Source organism: Budorcas taxicolor, chromosome 22 (genome assembly GCF_023091745.1).
Source record: "Budorcas taxicolor isolate Tak-1 chromosome 22, Takin1.1, whole genome shotgun sequence".
NCBI lineage: Eukaryota > Metazoa > Chordata > Mammalia > Artiodactyla > Bovidae > Budorcas > Budorcas taxicolor.
Genome location: NC_068931.1, coordinates 28,549,219 through 28,568,910, shown reverse-complemented (window position 1 = coordinate 28,568,910; position 19,692 = coordinate 28,549,219).

Sequence of the window (19,692 nt, the reverse complement as noted above, 5' to 3'; positions counted from 1 at the left end):
GTTCTTAGCTTCATGAGAGCTCAGTCACTGAGATGTGTCGGACTCTTGGTGACTGTAGCCCACCAGGCTCCTTTGTCCATGGGATTCTCCAGGCAAGGATACTGGAGTGGGTTGCCATTTCCTCCTCCAGGGGATCTTCCAACCCAAGGATTAAACCTGCATCTCCTGCATTGGTAGGTGGGTTCTCTACAGCTGAGCTGTCTGGGAAGCCCTGAGTTCTTAGCTGAGAACTTTGTAATAAAAGATAGATTAAAAGCAATAAAGCAAACAGAATTTCAACATGTATACCTCATGTTCACATGAGAAATATCCAAGCTAAAACATGAAACACTTCCTCTAAGTCTCCCTCTGTCTACCCTGTTTGTAGAGCATGGCCCTTTTAGCCTATTTGTCTTCTGAAACTTAAAATTATGCTAAAATACTTAATCTGCTTCTTGAGAGATTTTCAGCTCACCTCTCCAGCATCTTGTCCTTGGTAGCTTCAAAATTTCTGAAGTTTTTTTGGAAGGGTGGCCAAGTACATATGGAAGTACATACTTCTCCGTTTACTGTGTTTCCTTTCCTCATCCATGAAACACCAGAGGGATTTCACTGTCGTTAAGGAGAGTTCAGCTGAACTCTGTATCAACACAGTGCACAAGAACTCTGCAAGCATCCATGTCTTTGAGTTTGTCCAAGTATCTCTTCTAGTACTGCCTTGGCTGACACTGACCCTTAGTCCACACACAGAATTGGCAAATGCCCCCAGAGCTAACACCACCTGTGATCATCAGCTCACTTGGAGTGATTCTCCTTTCTCCAGACTCATTATAATTCACCCAGGCTTCATTGTTTTCATAACTCTGCATGTGTGCATGTGCCTGTGTGCTCAGTCGTATTCGACTTTTTGGGACCCCCATGGACTGTAGCCCACCAGGCTCCGCAGTCCATGGAATTTTCCAGGCAAGAATACTGGAGCGGGTTGCCATTTCCTCCTCCAGGATATCTTCCACACCCATGGATTAAACATACATCTCTTGCATCTCCTGCATTGGCAGGTGGAATCTTTACTACTGTGCCACCTAGGCTTGCTGTCTTTAGTACTGAATTTTATTTGTAATTTTGTAGCTTTTCTCAACTCGGTGCAGTAGAAGCATTGGTCTTCCTGGTTTACTTTATTACCGTTTTTCTTTGGCTGCATGGCTTGTGCATCTTAGTTTCCTGACCAGGAATTGAATCTTTACTGTCAGCAGTGAAACCACAGAGTTTTAACCACTGGACCACCAGGGAATTTCCTAGCAATTTTAAAATAAGAAAAATTCTATAGGGGTAGGAGATTAAGAAGAACAAACTATTAGGTATAAAATAAGCTATAAGGATATATTTTACAAATGGGGATTATAACCAATAATTTATAACTATAAATGGAGTTTAGCTTTTAAAACTAGAAAAACTTTCATACTGTACACCTGTAACATATAATGTTGTGCAGCAACTATACTTCAATTAAAAATGAATAAATAAAATATTCTAGACAATGTTTCCTCCCAACATGATAGAAATTTTAGTTTCATCATTCATTAATTTAAAAAATGCATAATTAAGTAAGCTAGCATGCATTTACCAGTACTTTAAATAAACCTGAAATTTACTAATCATAACAGAATTAATAAACACTTTAAAAATAATACTACAAATAGGTTATAATGTATTATCAGACTACAGATGGAATACTGTGGTATGTTAATTCAGAAGACATTGCATGGTCACGAGTTAAAGATTGGCAGCCACAGATATAGTGTTTTAATGAAACAGTCAAATTCAATAGCCACTGTCAAATGGCAGTGTTAAAAGATAAATTGAGGCATATTAAAGTTTTAAGAGTGTATTTGAGCAAAAATCTATTTAAATCAGGCAGTGCCAAAGTTAAGTGGTTAAGAATACTCTATTGCTGGAAGCCAGGGGAAAAACTTCGATAGAAAAATATGTTAAAACTAAGTAGGGAAATTATTTAGTTGGCTATAACTTAAGCATTTGCCTTACTTGGGAAAGCCTAGCTGTGCTTGGTTGCTTTAGGTTTTGGTTTCTCAACCTTGAGGCATTTATAGGCTTAGGTTTTGATTTGTTACATAGGTTGCTAAGGCATTAGAACTGCCTCATCTAATGGCCTTGTTTAATTAATTTAACAGCAGGAATTAATTAAATTCTGCCATTCTAAAGCCAGATCTCAAAACCCTGCAATCTCTTCCAAAAAAGGTGAACTTGTGAGCAAATTAAATTATAGTAAAGGTCTTCTGTGAAAAATTTTACATTTGGGAAATTTTGGTTTAGTAACTGGATCATATAATATTAACTGCTTGTGGTATTATCATTACCATAAAGTAATCTAAACATTTTTTTTTTCCTGTTAAAGGAAATAATGAAATAGAAATATTCTGGAAATAATAGTGTGTTTATTTCACCTGGAAGGAATGACTAGATAGCATTGCCAACTCAATGGACATGAACGTGGGCAAACTCTGGGACACAGAAAGGGCAGGAAGGCCCAATGTGCTGCAGTCCATGGGGTTACAAAGAGTCTGAGATGACATAGGGACAGAACAACAACAAGCACATAAATGATGTCATATCCTATTTCGAAACATATTTTACAAAGTGAGGTGGCAGTTCCTGAAGAGTTAATATTTTAAAAGAATGGACAGAATGAGAGTAAAGGCAGTTTCTAATAGAATTTTTTTTTGCAAACATAAGTCCTATTGTAAAATGTAAGGATTAATGTATTAATCAGAGCTTTGTGAACTCTCACATTAAGCAGCTTTGTTATGCTAATTCACTTGTAAATGAAGAATGGAATATTCTCACATCATTGAATATCATTTTAAAGGCCTGATTTAGAATAATAAATGTCCTTTATGCTTGTAAATGATGCTAAGTTTTAGACCAGAAGTCTGTTTTAGTGAAAAGTCACCTTATTTTTTCAAGTTACTACATAATTTCAAGTTTATATTTAGCTTTATCCAGCCCGTGAAATTTACAAAAGAAATATCTCCTCAGGAAGGAAATAATGAAAGACAACCTTGGGAATTTATTTCCATATATTCCTTCTCTAGCCCAAAGTGCGAGAGCAGAGCCCTGCGCCACTCAGAGGTCATCGCCGGCCCAGCTCCGAGCCTTGGAGTCCACTGAATTCGATCCCGGGCCTTGGCAAAGAGAGCAAGAGTATTACACTCCTAATTCTTAGAGCAAGACCCACTCATTTTGCTGCTTTCAAGAATGCACTTCTCTAAAAAGGAAGAATTAAACTGATCACTAGCCGAGTGCTGGAACAGCAAGCAGCCAAGAGGAAATACTCTACCTCCAAGGTTGGTAGCAGCGACCCTGAGAAGATAGTCCACCTGCAAGGTAAGGAGCAGTGGCTGCACTTTGTTGGAGCACACATGAAGAGTTACTCCATGTCCAAGGTAAGAGAAACCCCAGTAAGACAGTAAGCGCTGAGAGAGGGAATCGGAGGGCAGAAAGACTGAAGTCACAGAAAATAACCAATCTAATCACATGGACCACAGGCTTGTCTAACTCAATGAAACTAAGCCATGCCCTTTAGGACCACCCAAGATGGACAGGTCTTGGTGGAGAGTTCTGACAAAATGTGGTCCACTGGAGAAGGGAATGGCAAACCACTTCAATATTTTTGCCTTGAGAACGCCATATTTGCCCAGTATGCTACTGGAGATCAGCAGAGAACTAACTCCAGAAAGAAGGAAGAGATGGAGCCAAAGCAAAAACAACACTCAGTTGTGGATGTGACTGGTGATGGAAGCCAGGTCCTATGCTGTAAACAGCAATATTGCATAGGAACCTGGAATGTTAGGTCCTTGAATCAAGGCAAATTGGAAGTGGGCAAAATGAGATGGCAAGAGTGAATGTTGACATTCTAGGAACCAGTGAACTAAAATGGAATGGAATGGGTGAATTTCACTCAGATGACCATTATATCTACTACTGTGGGAAATAATACCTTATAAGAAATGGAGTAACACTCATAGTCAACAAAAGAGTCTGAAATGCAGTATTTAGATGCAATCTCAAAAATGACAGAATGATCTGTTCATTGCCAAGTCAAACCATTTAATATCATGGTAATCAAGTCTATGCCCTGATAAGTAACGCTGAAGAAGCTGAAGTTGAATGGTTCTATGAAGACCTACAAGACCTTTTAGAACTAATACCACCAAAAGATGTCTTTTTTGTTATAGGGGAATGGAATGCAAAAATAAAAAGTCAAGAAACACCTGGAGTAACAGGCAAATTTGGCCTTGGAGTACAGAATGAAGCAGGGCAAAGACTAATAAAGTTTCGCCAAGAGAACATACTCGTCATAGCAAATACCTTCTTCCAACAACGCAAGAGAAGACTCTACACATGGACATTACCAGATGGCCAACACCAAAATCAGATTGATTATATTCTTTGCAGCTAAAGTTGGAGAAGCTCTATACAGTCAGCAAAAACAAGATTGGGAGCTGACTATGGCTCAAATCATAAACTCCTTATTGCCAAATTCAGACTGAAATTGAAGAAAGTAAGGAAAACCACTAGACCATTCATGTATGACCTAAATCAAACCCCATATGATTATACAGTGGAAGTGAAAAATAGATTTAAAGGACTAGATCTGATAGACAGAGTACCTGAGGAACGATGGGCAGAGGTTCATGACATTGTGCAGGAGACAGGGAGCAAACCATCCCCAAGAAAAAGAAATGCAAAAAAGCAAAATGGCTGTCTGAGGAGGCTTTACAAATAGCTGTGAAAAGAAGAGAAGCCAAAAGCAAAGGAGAAAAGGAGAGATATACCCATTTGAGTGTGTTCAAAAGAGTTCCAAAGAAGAGCAAGGAGAGATAAGAAAGCCTTTCTCAGTGATCACTGCAGAGAAATAGAGAAAAACAATAGAATGGGAAAGACTAGAGATCTCTTCAAGAAAATTAGAGATACCAAGGGAACATTTCATGCAAAGATGGGCTCACTAATGGACAGAAATGGCATGGACCTAACAGAAGCAAAAGATATTAAGAAGAGGTGGCAAGAATACACAGAACAACTATACAAAAAAGATCTTCACAACCCAGATAATCAGGATGGTGTGATCACTCATCTAGAGCCAGACATCCTGAAATGTGAAGTCAAGTGGGCCTTAGAAAGCATCACTACGAACAAAGCTAGTGGAGGTGATGGAATTCCAGTTGAGCTGTTTCAAATCCTGAAAGATGATGCTGTGAAAGTGCTGCACTCAGTATGCCAGCAAATTTGGAAAACTCAGCAGTGCCCACAGGACTTGAAATGGCCAGTTTTCATTCCAATCCCAAAGAAAGGCAAAACCAAAGAATGCTAAGTACCGCACAATTGCAGTCATCTCACACGCTAGTAAAGTAATGCTCAAAATTTTCCAAGTCAGGCTTCAGAAATACATGAACCATGAATGTCCAGATGTTCAAGCTGGTTTTAGAAAAGGCAGAGGAACCAGGGATCAAATTGCCAACATCCACTGGATCATCGAAAAAGCAACAGAGTTGCAGAAAAAACACCTATTTCTGCTTTACTGACTATGCCAAAGCCTTTGACTGTGTGGATCACAACAAACTGTGGAAAATTCTGAAAGAGATGGGAATACCAGACCACCTAACCTGCCTCTTGAGAACTCTGCAAGCAGGAAGCAACAGTTAGAACTGGACATGGAACAACAGACTGGTTCCAAATAGGAAAAGGAGTACGTCGAGGCTATATATTTTCACTCTGCTTATTTAACTTTTATGCAGAGTACATCATGAGAAACCCTAGGCTGGATGAAGCACAAGCTGGAATCAAGAATGCTAGGAGAAATATCAATAACCTCAAATATTCAGATGACACCACACTTAAGGCAGACAGTGAAGAACAACTAAAGAGCCTCTTGATGAAAGTGAAAGAGGAGAATGAAAAAGTTGGCTTAAAGCTCAATACTGAGAAAACTAAGATCATAGCATCCAGGACATCACTTCTTGGCAAATAGATGGGAAACAGTGGCTGAGTTTATTTTGGGGGGCTCCAAAATCACTGCAGATGGTTATTGTAGCCATGAAATTAAAAGGTGCTTACTTTTTGGAAGGAAAGTTATGACCAACCTAGACAGCATATTAAAAAGTAGAGACATTACTTTGCCAACAAATTTTTTATTTTTCCAGTAGTCATTTTCCATTAGTCGTCTTTTTTCAGTAGTCATGTATGGATGTGAGAGAGTTGGACTTTGAAGAAAGGTGAGCACTGAAGAATTGATGCTTTTGAACGCTGAGGTTGGAGAAGATTCTTGAGAGTCCCTGGGACTGCAAGGAGATCCAACAAGTTCATCAGAAGGGGGATCAGTCCTGAGTGTTCATTGGAAGCACTGATATTGAAGCTGAAATTCCAATACTTTGGCCACCTGATGCGAAGAGCTGACTCACTTGAAAAGACCCTGATGCTGGGAAAGTTAAAGGCCGGAGGAGAAGGGGATGACAGAGGATGAGATGGTTGGATGACATCACCGACTCAATGGAGTTGAGTTTAAGTGGACTCCAGGAGTTGGTGATGGACAGAGAGGCCTGGTGTGCTGCAGTTCATGGGGTTGCAAAGAGTCGGACATGAGTGAGCGACTGAACTGAGCTTAATTTCCCACTTAAAGGCCAATATACCAGGAGTTTCAGCCTGCCACCTCCTCCATCCATGGGATTCTCCAGTCAAGAATACTGGAGTGGGTAGCCATTCCCTTCTCCAGAGGATTTTCCTGACCCAGGAATCAAATCCAGGTTTCCTTCATTGCAGCAGATTCTTTACCATCTGAGCCACCAGGAACACCTCTGATAAATGGGGGCAAATCTCAACGAATTCACAACAGAAGTCAAAACCACTGATTTGAGGATTATGAGATTCAAAAATGGTGTCTGGTTTTCTCTGTAATGCTTTGCTTTTTATTTTATTTATGTTCATTTTAATTGGAGGACAATTCCTTTACGGTGCTGTGTTGATTTCTATTGTATGAGAGTGTGATTCGGCTGTAAGTATACACACATCCTTCTCTCTTGAGCATTCCTCCCACTCCTGCATCTTACCCATCTCAGTCATCACAGTGATTTTTAAATATTTGAATAATTTAAAAATATTTTTAAATTAAGAGATTATATCCCAAAGTCCTGATTGCTGGATTTTTGTAGGAAATCAAAAAATATGAAAAAGCTAGGATCAGCCTTCAGACTTGGAAAAATCATCTGCTGTTGAATAGTACTATTGCTACTAAACCAATACTTTCTGCACTTCATGCCAAATGTTAGGTGCAATGTCTTATCATAACTTGTGCTACTGTTCATATAAGAGAATTTTAAAAAAAGAGGTGATATATTTTTATAATCTGTCCCTAATAAAGCAGGGAAATAAAAGATAAACTGAGACATCTATAATATTCAAGAAAAAACATTTTTGCCTAAAGTAAAACTATTATATCTTTTTAAATTAATAATTATTCTACTTTATGAATGCTACAAATACACATAATAGAATCTACCACATTGTCAAGAGTGGCAACCAACATAAGGAAAGAGGACCAACTGATGAAAATCTCAGTGAACTAAAAAATGAATCAATTGCATTAGTGTTTGTTTCTATATTTTGCTGATTTTTGAAGGCTTGTTTTTAACTCAAAAGCTGTTATAAATTTAGCTATTTCTACCTAAAAATCAAAGAAGGCAATGTCAACCCACTCCAATACTCTTGTCTGGAAAATCCCATGGACGGAGGAGGCTGGTAGGCTGCAGTCCTTGGGGTCATTAAGAGTCGGACACGACTAAGCAACTTCACTTTTCACTTTTCACTTTCATACATTGGAGAAGGAAATGGCAACCCACTCCAGTGTTCTTGCCTGGAGAATCCCAGGGATGGGGGAGCCTGGTGGGCTGCCATTTATGGGGTCGCACAGAGTCGGACACGATGAAAGCGACTCAACAGCAGCAGCTGCAGCAAGGTAAAAATAAGGGCTTCCCACTCAGTGGTAAAGAATCCACCTGCCAGTGCAGGAGACTCAGGAGATGGGACTTCAATCCCTGGGTCAGGAAGACCTCCTGGAGGAGGAAATGGCAACTCACTTCCCCATTCTTGCCTGGGAAATCCCATGGATAGAGGAGTCTGATAGGCTACAGTCCATGGGGTTGCAAAGAGTCAGACATGACTGAGCAACTGGGTATGCACACAACCTAAAAATAATGGCAAAATGTTTTATAGATTAAGCTTATAATGGAGAATCTATTGAGTGTAACACAAAGTAAAGGTACCAAGCATTCGCACATTTCAATCTGCTTCAAAATACTATAGCTCAGCTTATTGTAGAGATAGCTGGGGATTGACAGAAAAAAAAAGAAAGATGAGGGAAAAAGTAAAATAATTCTATTGCAGTTAATTAAAAGGAGATATTAAAAATACTTTCATCCATATTTCTTCTATTTTGGTGAGAACATTTTCAGTATGGAGCTTCTCAGAAGCAAAATATCAAGCAATGAGTAATATTTTGTCTGTTGAGAATTCTGAATTATTAATTAGTTAAGATGAAGAAGCAAGAATACAGATGCTTCTCTGATGGTAGCAACAGATTTAAAAATTAAAATCATTGTGACAATGTTTTTGAGACCATGGTGCTTAAATAAGTCCATCACTTTCAGAAATCCTTATAAAACATTAAAATTAAATATATTAGCACTTGGCAATTACTAATATAAGCTGAATGTTCAACAACACGGTTTTACTTTCCTTAATCAGTAGCCCAGCAGAATATTTTTTGAGATGAAATATTTTGAAGAGATGAATTGAAATTTTATAAGTAAACTATATGTATAAAATCATAGAAATAAAAAATATACCTTGGCCACCTGATGGGAAGATCTGACTGATTGGAAAAGAACCTGATGCTGGGAAAGACTGAGGGCAGGAGGAGAGGGGGACGACAGAGGATGAGATGGTTGGATGGCATCATTGACTCAATGGACATGGGTTTGGGTGGACTCTGGGAGTTGGTGATGGACAGGGAGGCCTGGTGTGCTGCGCTTCATGGGGTTGCAAAGAGTCGGACATGACTGAGCGACTGAAGTGAACTGAACTGAAAAAGGTTAACTATGTTGGGCATTGAATTAATAAGTTGGAATAGAACCTTGAAGGATCATTAAATGTCTATATCAAAATGGAAGACAGTAATTTATTTGAGCCATATTCTGATAGAGTATTAAAAGGTTATTAAGTGTGCATTTCCTACATTTGTATCATTTCTAAAGTTTTAGTGTAAGATTTCTTTTAAATTTGATTTAAATCCCTTTTTCACTAGGTCTTAGAGAAGAGTGTTATTAGCTCAGTCATATCCTATTCTTTGCAACTGCATGGATTGTAGCCTGTCAGGTTCTTCTGTCCATGTAATTCTCCAAGCAAGAATACTAGAATGGGTAGTCATTCCCTTCTTTGGGAGATTTTTCCCAACCCAGTGATCAAAACCTGGGTCTCCTGCATTACAGGCAGGTTCTTTACCATCTGAGCAACCAGTGAGGCAAAGAGAAGGATACCTGAAGACAGTTCACATACACATGAAATTGATATATATCCTACAAGGCTCAGTTTCCGTGCCCATTCAATATCTATAATATTGTCAGCATGCTATAGTTATCCTATCTCCAAGTTTGAGTTTTCTGGCAACACTTGTCTTAGCCCAAATACAAATATACATTTCATTTCCCAAGACAAATAATTTTCCAGACTTGCCCATGTGTGTCTCAAAATATTTCATTTAACCAGCAGCAACTGATAATGTAAGTCTATTTGTATTCTTAATGAACAAATATTTAGATAGCTAAACAGATTTTTTTTTAATGTTGTATAATTTAAAGTTTAGAGCTGACCAAACATTTGTCTGCAGGATTTTAATTCTGTATAAGGTGTTGTTTCAAAGCTATTGTTTCTTCAAATCTTGTTAACAATGGCTTTACATAGATTAACCAAGAAAGTGATGTCATTAAAAGGAATGCTGTTCAGTCCAATCATCACAGAAATTACTTCTTGCATTTTCTTCATTGTAAAAACTCTCTGTAGAATGTCCTGGAATGTCCTTATTTATGAGTTTAGTGGTAAATTAATTGAGAACAGATTCTGGAACAAGAATGCTTTGATTTGAACTCTTCTTCTACCATTTAGAAGATGTCTGACCTTAGGCAAATCACTTTACTTCTTCTTGGTTCAGTTTCTTTTTTAAAGAGGGGATAACTACAGGGTCTGATTTACATGGTTGCTGTCAGGATGAAATTAACTTATATACATAAAGCTTTTAAGGCTACTCTGATAACAATAAACACTGCATAAATATTAGCTAGAATTTTCAATTTTTTTCTTCCTTTCTCTGTTATACATATGCCAATTAAATTTATAATAACTTTGTACTAATCCTTGTAACCTTAGTGACCACATCCATGCATTTTTCATGTATCAGGTTACTATAAAGTAAATAATAATTCTTCTACTCAGTCACACACTCTTCCATATATTTATTCATGTAGTAACCAAATATTTATTAAATCACCCTTTTTCCAACCTCCTTTCAAAATTCAAATGATGCATACAGTCTACTGAAAGAGTAAAACCATGAAAATGAACAATTACAGTAGACTATAATTTCATTTATAGTAACTGTAGTTGGATTTGCCTAAAAGGGTTAGGAAAAGCTTTACAAAACAAATAAATTTTGAGTTGAAACCTGTATGAGTAAAATATGTATGAGTAAAAAATAAGTATGAGTAAAAAAGTATGAGTAAAATATGTCAAACTGCTAAGGGAGTGTGGGAGGACATGCATGAAAAGGAGAAGAAAGCCTGGCAATCAACACTCACTCTAAACATTAAGTAGACCATATCTTAGAGAAATTTGAATACTGTAGAGCACTGAAAGTAACCATAGCAACAACCAACCTCAAATTCAGTCCGACTTCTGTCTAGATTAATTCAAACATCTACATTGATGTATGGTAGAAGGAAGCAGAACAATACTTCACCTCAATAAGTAATGACTTACTTAAGCTGTCTAGCTTTCAACCAGTATCTATGAAGCATCAAGAAGAAAAGAAAAATAAACACACTGTAAAGAAACCAACCAACTAACAGAGCACAACTTAACTATAATGTAGATTTTAAACCATCTGACAAAGAATGTAATACGCCTATAATTAATACGTTAAAGGGCCTAATAGAAAAGGTGGACATCATACAAGATCAGATGGGTAATTTCAGCAAAGAGATGGAAGCTGTGAAAAAGAATAAACGAAATGTTATACATACACACACACACACACACACACACACTCATAGAGTGTTGAAAAGGAAGAATTCTTTCAATGGGCTCATTTGCAGGCTTACCAAAAAGAGAATCGGTGAACTTGATAGACAGATACAAACTTATAATTGGAGACTTAAACACTCCTTTCTCAGCAACTGATAAAAGTAGACAAAAAATCAATAAGGACACAAAAGGCTTGAACAAAACTACCAGTTGACTTTATCTAATTGACATTTATAGAACTCTTTAGCCTTCTAACCCAAACACACATTATTTTCAAGTGCACATGGAAGCTTCTCCATGATGGGCCATATTCTCAATCACAAAACAAACTTTAACAAATTTAAAACAATACAAATCACATAAATACTGTTCTTGAATGCTAACAGAATTTGAAAAGAAAAAAAAATAGAAAGATGTCTGAAATGTGCAAATATTTGGGAATTAGCACTATATTTCTTAATAAACTGAGTCAGAGAGAGTCTCAGCAGAAATTAGAAATATTTTAAGCTAAACAAAAATAAAAATACAGAATATAAGATTATTGGTTATGTGGTTAAACCAAAAACTAAAGGAGAATTTATAGCAATGACTATTTGTATTATAAAAGAAGAAAAGTCTCAAATCAGAATGCTAAGCTTTTATCCTTAAAAAGCAAACTTAAAATAAGCAGAAGGAGGAAATTAATAAAATGTACATCAGAAATCAATGAAATTGAAAACATGAAAATAGTACAGAAAATCACTGCAACTCAAAGCTGGTTTGTTAAAAAAAAAAAAAAAAAATCAGTAAATCCCTAGACAGACTGAACTCTTAGATAAGAGAGAAAAAGCAAATTGCTAATAAATGAAAACAGAAGCATTACTACAACCCCATAGACATTAGAAGGATAATAAAGAAATGCTATGACAATTAAGTGCTCATAAACTGGACAATTTAGATGAAAGAAAGTTATTCCTTCAAAGATAGAATCTACTAAAACTTATTCAAGAACAAAACAATACATCAAGGGACTTCCCTGGTGGTCCAGTGGTTAAGACCCCATGCTCCCAATGTAGGGCTCACGGGTCTGAACCTTGGTTGGGGAACTACGATCCCATGATCCACGTGGCATGACCAAAAAAAACAGAAGAAAGAAAATAATAAATCAAGTCACTCTATGCTTATTTAACCATACCCTAGAGGAAGATTAAAGTAGCAATTTAAAATATTCCAACAAGAGTATTTCAAGGCCAGATGATTTTGCTGGTGAATTGTAACACTTCCGATACATTGGCCACCTGATGCTAAGAACTGACTTATTTGAAAAGACCCTGATGCTGGGTAAGATTGAAGACAAGAGGAGAAGGGGACAACAGCAAACACGACAGTTGGATGGCATCTCTGGCTCAATGGACATGAGTTTGAGTAAACGCCAGGAGTTGGCAATGGAGAGGGAGGCCTAGCCTGCTGCAGTCCATGAGGTTGCAAAGAGTCAGACACGACTGAGCAACTGAACTGAACTGAACTGAACTGAACTGAACACTTACAGAGGAAATATAAATTCCTTAAATTGTGTTAACATTTATGGGAAAGTGTGTGAAAGGTACCCAGGAATCACCTTCTTATGATTACTTTACAATAATTCCAAAATTATTTCAAATCCAAAATAAAAGTAGAGAGAAGGAACAATATATGATCCTCAAAATGTTGAATTTTGTGAAAAGAAACAAACTGATGTTTTAAGCTGTTGAAGTTTAAGAGAAGAGTCTTTAGTCTTCCTATTTTAATTTTTGTCAGAATTTTCTTCCCAGGGTTATCTTGACTATTCAAAACTTACTGTGAATGTATACTAATTAAAAGAATGAGATATCACTTTTGAGAAAGACATATAGATAAATAAACAGAATAGTGTCTGGAAATAGGGTCCACAATTGATTTTTGACAAAGCTATCAATGTTTTACTTTAGGGGACCCACAAAAAGTATTGTAGCAATGAGAAATCTGAATGGGTAAGAAAATAAATCTTGATCCTCATTTCCATTAAATCTTGATCCTCACATTAAATCAAAGTAAAAACTATATTTTGATCACCTAAAGTCAAGTTAAATGAACAACAGAATCTGTAAAATGTATGTATTTCATATATTTCATGGTTTTAGAAGAAAACACAGAACACTTTCATCTATCTCATTGTAACCTCTTCTTTTTCATTTCCTTCTTTTTTTCCTTAAGGTGAAGTGCCCAGCCAGCTTTGGGAGCAGGTTGGCACCCCGGCATGGATTTCACCTCCACCAGCTCCCACATTGTCATGGTGACCACCAGGTCTTGCTGAGTGTGGAGTTGCACCTCTTATTCCTTAGTTGTAGAAAATCTGAACTGCTAGTTTAGGTTGTTCCCAGAAACAGTTGTTCCACAGGTAAAAAGTTTTGGTGTGTGTGTCCCTGAGATGAGTTGAGCTTCCTACTCTGCCATTTTGATCTTGACCTCACCTGTACTGATTTTTGTAAATATGTGTAACATGTAGGTTATTAACTATGCATTTCATTTTAGGATAGAAATTTGGGTGTTAAAATACTTGTAATAAATAGAAGGTGGTAAGTCTGACAGAATCTAGAATCACTGGTTTAGAAATGTATGAAAAGAAGAATAAAGTGATGGTATTAAATGTATATTTTAAAATTATTTTTATTTAATGTAAAAGTGAGAAACCGAGAACATCTTGGTTCTATAGAAGAGATAGCAATGGGAAGAGGTTAAATGTGCAGCAGGACAGTATGAATAGTATGAACTCAAAAAGGATTGAATAGGATAGTTAGAAATAATATGCCCTAGCTGCACTCAATATGCCAGCAAATTTGGAAAACTCAGCAGTGGCCACAGGACTGGAAATAGATCAGTTTTTATTCCAATCCCAAAGAAAGGCAATGCCAAAGAATGCTCAAACTACCGCACAACTGCACTCATCTCACATGCTAGTAAGGTAATGCTCAAAATTCTCCAAGCCAGGCTTCAGCAATACGTGAACCGTGAACTTCCTGATGTTCAGTTTTAGAAAAGGCAGAGGAACAAGAGATTAAATTGCCAACATCCACTGGATCATGGAAAAAGCAAGAGAGTTCCAGAAAAACATCTATTTCTGCTTTATTGACTATGCCAAAGCCTTTGTGTGGATCACAATAAGTGGTGGAAAATTCTGAGAGAGATGGGAATAACAGACTACCTGACCTGCCTCTTGAGAAATCTGTATGCAGGCCAAGAAACAACAGTTAGAACTGGACATGGAACAACAGACTGGTTCCAAATAGGAAAAGGAGTATGTCAAGGCTGTATATTGTCACCTTGCTTATTTAACTTATATGCAGAGTACATCATGAGAAATGCTGGATTGGAAGAAACACAAGCTGGAATCAAGATTGCCAGGAGAAATATCAATAACCTCAGATACGCAGATGACACCACCCTTATGGCAGAAAGTGAAGAGGAGCTAAAAAGTCTCTTGATGAAAGGTGTTGGAGAAGACTCTTGAGAGTCCCTTGGACTGCAAGGAGAGCCAACCAGTCCATTCTGAAGGAGATCAACCATAGAATTTCTTTGGAAGGAATGATACTAAAGCTGAAACTCCAGTACTTTGGCCACCTCATGTGAAGAGTTGACTCATTGGAAAAGACTCTGATGCTTGGAGGGATTCGGGGCAGGAGGAAAAGGGGACGACTGAGGATGAGATCGCTGGATGGCATCACTGACTTGATGGACGCAAGTCTGAGTGAACTGTGGGAGTTGGTGATGGACAGGGAGGCCTGGCGTGCTGCGATTCATGGGGTCACAAAGAGTTGGACACGACTGAGCGACTGAACTGACTGAACTGAACTGAAAGTAAAAGAGGAAAGTGAAAAAGTTGGCTTAAAGCTCAACAGTCAGAAAATGAAGATCATGGCATCCGGTCCCATCACTTCATGGGAAATAGATGGGGAAACAGTGGGAACAGTGTCAGACTTTATTTTTTTTGGCTCCAAGATCACTGCAGATGGTGACTGCAGCCATAAAATTAAGAGATGCTTACTCCTTGGAAGAAAGGTTATGACCAACCTAGATAGCCTATTCAAAAGCAGAGATATTACTTTGCCGACTAAGGTCCGTCTAGTGAAGGCTATGGTTTTTCTAGTAGTCATGTATAGATGTGAGAGTTGGACTATGAAGAAGGCTGAGTGCCAAAGAATTGATGCTTTTGAACTGTGGTGTTGGAGAAGATTCTTGAGAATCCCCTGGACTGCAAGGAGATCCAACCAGTACATTCTGAAGGAGATCAACCCTGGGATTTCTTTGGAAGGAATGATGCTAAAGCTGAAACTCCAGTACTTTGGCCACCTCATGCAAAGAGTTGACTCATTGGAAAAGACTCTGATGCTGGGAGGGGTTGGGGGCAGGAGGAGAAGGGGACAGAGGATGAGACGGCTGGATGGCATCACTGACTTGATGGACGTGAGTCTGAGTGAACTCCGGGAGATGGTGATGGACAGGGAGGCCTGGCGTGCTGAGATTCATGGGGTCGCAAAGAGTCGGACAGGACTGAGCGACTGAACCAAACTGAACTGAACATACCTAATAACAAGATACAATTGATAACTCTTCTACCAGTGACCATCCACATCAGAGATTCTTAGTGATTATTTATGAGTAATTTACTGTTGTTTCTCCTATTACTGGGGTTTCCCACGTGGTGCTGGTGGGAGGGCATCTGCCTGCCAAAGCAGGAGACACAAAATGTGCAGCTTCAGTCCTTCAGTTGGGAAGATCACCTGAAGGACGAAATGGCAACCCATTCCAGTATTCTTGCCTGGAAAATTCCATGGGCAGAGGAGCCTCTCAGACTACAGTCCATGGGTCACAAAAGATTCAGACACAACTGAATATTCACATGGTACTGCTTTTTTCCCCTACTTGACTCGAAACTCCTTAAGTAAAGGGACCATGTACTTCAACCATGTACATAGCCAAGCAAATAAATTGACACATATTCAATGCTCTCAAAGTTTTAATTACCCATTTGGGTATGAAATTTGACACAGATGCTGGATGCAGAACGGACATGGAACATAGAGGGTTCTGGGGCAGACAGATAAATTTGTTTTCACTAATAATGTATCTATCCTCTGCTATCTACTTCTTTTATGTCTGAGTTTCAAATTTCAGAGAATGGATGACAGGGGGATCCCAGCCAAACATAACAGATCACTTGACTTGGACCTTTGAAAAAAAGTCAAACTTTGAGTAACAGTTGTAACTCCTGGGATAAATTACTTTGGCAAGAGGGAGCCTACCCCATGTGTGGGATCAAGTCTACATGTTTTGCTATACTGTCCTGCCATGCTTGACTCTGAATACCAAAGCTTTAGAACTATTCTCATTTCAGTTATAACAGTAACAGCAGAAAACTATTCTTATCTCTGTTTTTCAGATGAGGAAACTCAAGCAGATGATTATATGAGTTGGGTAAGATCAGTAAGATCAGTCAAGAAGTCAGCAGGTTGAAAACAAACACCAGATTTCCAGAAGTCAAACCTTGCATTCCAAAAAACCCCTGTGTTACCAAAGCATGCAGAAATATAAAAAATGAAAGGTAGTATCTCTGAATTTATTCTTCCAGATTTTGATCACTCAAAGTCAAGTTAAATGAAAAACACAACCTGTAAAAACTTACATAACTTGAAAAATATATAATTTATCATATTAAATAACATGTGTAGCACTCAGAAAGCACCTTCTCAGTTATAGGCAAGTTTGGCTTGGCACAGCTACTAAAATTAAAAGACACAAATTCTATTTCTAGATCTAAAGATAACTCATTTGATATTGCTTTAGTTATTTTAATTATTTATATTTTAAATCCTCAATCTATACAGCAAATAAATATAGAGAGATACAGATATATAATTTTTCAAGCCAGTGCAGTTTAAACACATTAATCGAATGTGTATTTCATAGCATCCACCCAGGAGTAAGTAAGGGTCACTTATTATTCATCATGATTTTAAGAACAGAGATCAAAGAGAAGGTAGATAAATAGACGTAAGAAATTAACCTGCAATCCTTTATGATGGAAAAATGTTCATTTTATAGAGTCATCTATAATGCCTTAGTGTACCAAATAGTGAAACATATCATCATTGTTATCCTCTGGCACTCGGTTGCTCCTTTCAAGATACATTTTTGCTCAGAGCACTTGACGTAATTTGATCTGCATATTTTAGAACTGCAAGCTTTACCAAAGATGAGGGGGCTTCCTTGATAGCTCAGTTGGCAAAGAATCTGCTTGCAATAGAGGAGACCCTGATTCGATTCCTGGGTTGGGACAATCCCCTGGAGAAGGGATAGGCTCCCACTCCAGTGTTCTTGGGTTTCCCTTGGGGCTCAGCTGGTAAAGAATCTGCCCGCAATGTGGGAGACCTGGGTTCAATCCCTTGGTTAGGATGATCCCCTGGGAAAGGGAAAGGGTATCCACAGGGTTGAAAAGTGTTGGACATGACTGATCAACTTTCACTTTCACCAGAGATGAGAGTTTACCTTTATTTTCCCCTTTTCATGTCCCTGCACTTAGAAAAGTGATTCACACGTAGTAAACACTTTAAAATATTGATTGTATGAGATGAATACAAAAAAATTCTAACACGGGTTAATCAAGATTTTCTCTGAGTTCATCTATTTAAGAGAATTGCATGTTAATTATCTACATGTACAGCTATATATTAATACTTACACAACCTTCAGGATCCATGTTTGCCAAATTAGTCACAAGGAAAGATATGTTGTCTTCTTTGCCCTGTCCTCAAGGAGCTAAAATTCTGTATACTAAATAAGAAAACAACTGAACCAGTATATGACTGTCAGTATTTGTCAACCGATGTTGGTGACACCATGACAACATTCCCCAAGGTGTTGTTGGGGAAGAAATGGGTATTTTATTGGAGTAAAAGTTAATTTCCATGGAAGAGAAAAAAGAGAAGTGGAAAGAAATAAAGACTTCTGCCACATGTATTTTTGGAGCCAGTGTACTTAGAGTTATATATCTTTTTAGTGTTGCTATACAGCTGGCTCACAGACAAATGCATTAGTATTTTGACATAATCTTTCCAATAGAGAAAGTAGCATTTAAAATCATTCCAGCTAGCTTTGAATTGATATGGCCATAACTTATTTTTTATGTAAAGACAGCCTATTATGCCATTTTTTTCCCTGAAATCCAAGATAAGGTTGTAAGTCCTAGAATTCAACTCAAATACTCTCTCTTATTCTTCAGGAAAGAATTCTTCCTAGAAAGAAGCACAGCATATGATTCCTAGGTATACAGTAAATCTTTCCTGCATAAAAAATTAGAAAAAGTCAAAGAAAAGAAAAGTTAGAGATTTTCCCCAAATATTAGATATCAATGCAATTATATTATTACACTCCATTTTTATTGCTCATGTGTCTACATTATCTTAATCCATATGGTTATTATTTGATTAGAAACATCAAAAACACTCAATATGTTACACTAAAAGACAAACTCCACCATTCATTCTTCAGCAAATATGTTCCAAGTAACTGCAGATACATGACATTACCTATGCCTTCAAAGAATCTTCAGTGGAGAAAACACATTGCCATATAGATTGAGAAGCAAAAAGCAAAAAGTTAGGGAAATAAAGATGTTATGGGCATTCAACTTTTTCTTTGGGAATCAAGGTGTTAGTCAAGATAGATTAGACTTCAGCTACATATAAAACAACCTCTAACTGGCAAAGCTTATCATATAAACATATATCTCTTACTGACTCAAAGTCCACTGTAGGTATCCAGGAAGGCTGTGTTCCACACGATCATTCAGAGATCTCAGTCTGAGAGATTCTGGACCATCAGGAGCATCACTGGTCTCCTAAGCCTAAAGGAGAATGAGGCTAGAGAATCACTCGGAATCTTTTTACTGCCTCAGTCTGAATGTGTCACACGTCAAACACCTCATATCTCACTGACCAGAAATGTCCAAAGGTTACTTGTGAAAACAAGACAGAAAACAGAATCAAACTAATCTTCAGCGAGGTAAGACATCAATTCTATAAATAAAAGAAGGATAGAAAAGTGTGTGAGATTATTAAATAAATGTTCCAAAATTGAACACATGAGCACTGACAGATGGGATTTCTGTTTCTGTTTAAGACAGAATCACAAAGAATACTTTCACTCTCCTTCTTGAAACAACCTCAGAATGGGACAAAATACGTGAACAATGGATGGCAAGACTTTAGACATCAGGCAACAAAGGACAGAGTTCCCCAAATTGAGAAACACACACAGTGAGCCCCTATTAAGTTCAGGTGTTGCTTTGAGAGCGTT